Here is a 3655-nt window from a genome sequence, read left to right as displayed (position 1 = left end):
GGATTTGTGTAATGAATCTCTCTACATACAGTACAGTAAAATCCTCACTTTTCGAACTCTGAGAGAGTAAAACGATGTATACCGGTATATCTATACTATAATTTTGCGAATGTCTGTCTGTCTGTCTGTCTGTCTGTCTGTCTGTCACAGCGTTTCTCCTCAGTGGCTGGAGCAATTGATCTGAAATCGCATCACCATTAGCATATGAACACACCTGACATAACTGTGAAGCCCGTTTGTCACTTTCACAAATCATATGCTGTATATTAGCATTTTTATGGTGTAACTACTATCTATTCTGCATCTAGCATGAGGCATATCTATTCTGCATCTAGCATGGGGCAACATGTTTAACTAGCTCTGTGTGTGTGTGTGTGTGTGTGTGTGTGTGTGTGTGTGTGTGTGTGTGTGTGTGTGTGTGTGTGTGTGTGTGTGTGTGTGTGTGTGTGTGTGTGTGTGTGTGTGTGTGTGTGTGGGCGGGGGGGGGGGGGGGTGTTGGCTGGCCCTCTTTCAGATGTTGTCATGTAGATCGGTACACAGTATCTCTGTAGCCATTAAACGAAACGGGTATTTCTTACATTGATGCTCCTACATATTATCATGCAAGCACCAGTTAAAGTTACTTTCCATCCCTCATACTGTGTGCACAGTGCACATCCCATAACCCACACACAGCACATCATTTCGGAGCTCATATCTTTGAACGGGTAAGGACTAGTAGTATTAAATTAACACTTCCACTGTGTAGCAACCATTGATAACATACTTTTAGCTGTCATTGGTTTAGCATTGTTTAGCCACGTGAGCCAGTCTCGTGTTTTACCCGCTTTGCTTCAAGCATTATTTAACATGGAGGCCCTCCCCCAAAAGAGCGTTCCCTGTCTGATCTTTGGACTCACTTTCCTCCTTTGATGTGAAATTAATTTAGTGCAGAAGCTATAAGTAAGCTTCAAAGAGGAACACATTTTCCCTCACCGCCCATCTACTTGTGCTTTTGATTCGGTGTGTTGTTGATAGCCTGCTGATTACAGTAAGAACCATGTCTACTTGAGACAAAGGATCAGTCGCGGCACCCTGTGAGAAAGAAGTGTAGTGCAGCACAAACCCATGACAGGTAGACAGACAGACAGACAGACAGACAGACAGACAGACAGACAGACAGACAGACAGACAGACACCAGGTAGGAAGTCCCACTCCCAACATTCCAGCCCATGCCTGATGAATGAAGCTCAATGGCTTGATTTCTGACCACACTTTTCAGTAGTTCCTTTCTGACCCGCGCTCTCACCGCATGCAACATTGTAATTTTAGTACTGCATATTATTGTCCACGCATAATCCCGCAATATTTCCTTTGGACTCAATAACAGAAACAGTGAATGTAAGAGAGAGTGAGAGAGGTACGGCCATTACAGCTCCATGGACAGCGACACATTGGGCCCGGTTGGTTGGACTTGCATATCAAGCTAAAGTAAGGCACGCCCACAAATGCTTCAGGTGCACCACATCTGGATATTGTGTGACGGGGTCACACAATGTCATCCATTCCTCCCCGGCAGGTATTTAAAAACCGCCCGCTGATCCAACATAGGCTACAGGATACTCATCTCAACGCAGGCCCTATAGGAAGCTACAGTGATGGCCTGGTAAGTTGTAACAGATGTTACTTTGACAGGAGAAGAGAGATGATGACACGAAGAAAGTAAAGGATATATTGACAGGACATGAGAAGAAAGGAGTACAGAAAAGGGGATGCTGCTGAGAAGAGAATTAAGGGGGCAAAATGCGAGAGGTGGAGAAGTCTAGAGAAGAGAAGAGAAGACCGAGGGGAGCAGGCAGTAAAACCCTGAGCTAATCCACAACCATGACCTTCAGATCCCACTCATCTCTAACTCTGACAGACAGCACACACATTTGTATGTGTAGGTCTCACTAAGGATTTGTTTCTGTGCACCTTCATGCGCCGCAGAGGATCAACTCTTTCAGCAGCCTCGCGAGCCATCCCTTTTCTTTTATTTCACTTTTGCTTCACTTGATTCTGATTTTGTGCCAGCCAGGGACCCCCATAAGAGAAGATTTGTGTTTAAAGTGTTTAAAATGTTCTAAATGATAAAATTAAAAGAATATATATATAGCCGATCTACAAGCTCACATGAATCATGACTGGACCCCCAGTCATGAAAAATGTATTAACCATGAAATCATGTTAAAATGATGGCTTTGCCTGCAAGCTGTCTGAACGATGCCAAACAAAAACAAGTTTTACTCTTTGTACCTGTACAAAAGACATATAACAATAAAGTACAGCCTTGTAGCTTTGTACCTTTGAGACAAAACATAGAGACAAAAGCGGAATGTCTCACCCTGAGCTGATTATTCAGCTAGAAGCATCAAAAAATTCAATGTAGTCTGGATGCTTTTGACCAGAGATTAATTAATAAATAGAAATAGCGGCAGTATTTTCCATTTCAATGTGAAAAATCTCGGTTTGCAGGCTTTCAATTCACATTACTTCTGTAAACTTAACGCTATCACGGGTCTGTAACTCTGAGAGTGTCATTCTATCTAACACTCTAGTGTTAAATTAACACAGATAATGTTACCATGTAGATTGTGGCCCCAAAGAAAAGAAACATAGTACACTCTCAGAGTTATAGTGACCCATAATGGGTTCATTTAAATTACATTCCTGGTGGGCCTCCAACCTGGCAGACGTTGAAACACACCTCAGGCCTAGTTCTACAAAGGCTACCACCTAAACAAAACCCAATTTAAATGAGAGAATCTTAGTGGAATGATACTGTCTGATTGATGATTCATGCAAGCCAGCCCTAATGGCAATATGGTTCTGAATAGCTAGCCAATAATGCATGGAGAGTTTGGGGTGATTTTAGCAATTATTAAAAATAGAATATTACAAGTCTTTATGTAATGTGAGAACACAGATCCTGAAAAGGAATTCATTGCATTTGTAAACAAGTTAATCAACACTGAAACCGACCAGCCATATTAGACTCCCAGCTATGTATCTACCATAATTACACCAATAGACACACAACTAAATAACAAAAGCCAGGGATTCATGAACCATGCCTCACTTGACTGCAGTTTTAGATAATGAAACATCCTTTCCTTTCATTATCTAAAACTCCAGTCAAGTGAAATTATAAAAATGCTCACTCGAGTATACAAAATTGGCATTTAAAACGAAACACAAACACTATCCAAGAGCACCTCAACACTCCCATTTCTAAAATATTACTTGTAGTGGTAGTGCACGCATCGATAGACTTCACATTTTAACTGGTTGTGGGCCCATGAGGGCATTGTTTTGTTTCCCATTTGTGTCCTCAATGTTGAGCATCTATTATTAGTCTTAGTCCTACCTACCTACCTACCAACCTACCTATACACCTACCGACAGACCTACCTACCTACCTACCTACCTACCTACCTACCTACCTACCTACCTACCTACCTACCTTCCTACCTCTAGTTATTTCCTATGTATTCCATTATTGCTCACTTTATTCCATCTTGGGTTCCTTCCTTGTCCCCCCTCCAAACGTTCAAATCTGTGACGAGCGTCTCTTTCACCCCGTCCTCTCCTTTCTCCCTCTCCTTTCTTCCTCCCTCTCTCCTGCATCACCTGCCT

The sequence above is a fragment of the Nannobrachium achirus genome (assembly GCF_963921795.1).
Source record: "Nannobrachium achirus genome assembly, chromosome: 4".
In the NCBI taxonomy this organism is placed as follows: domain Eukaryota; kingdom Metazoa; phylum Chordata; class Actinopteri; order Myctophiformes; family Myctophidae; genus Nannobrachium; species Nannobrachium achirus.
This window is presented reverse-complemented; position numbering follows the sequence as displayed.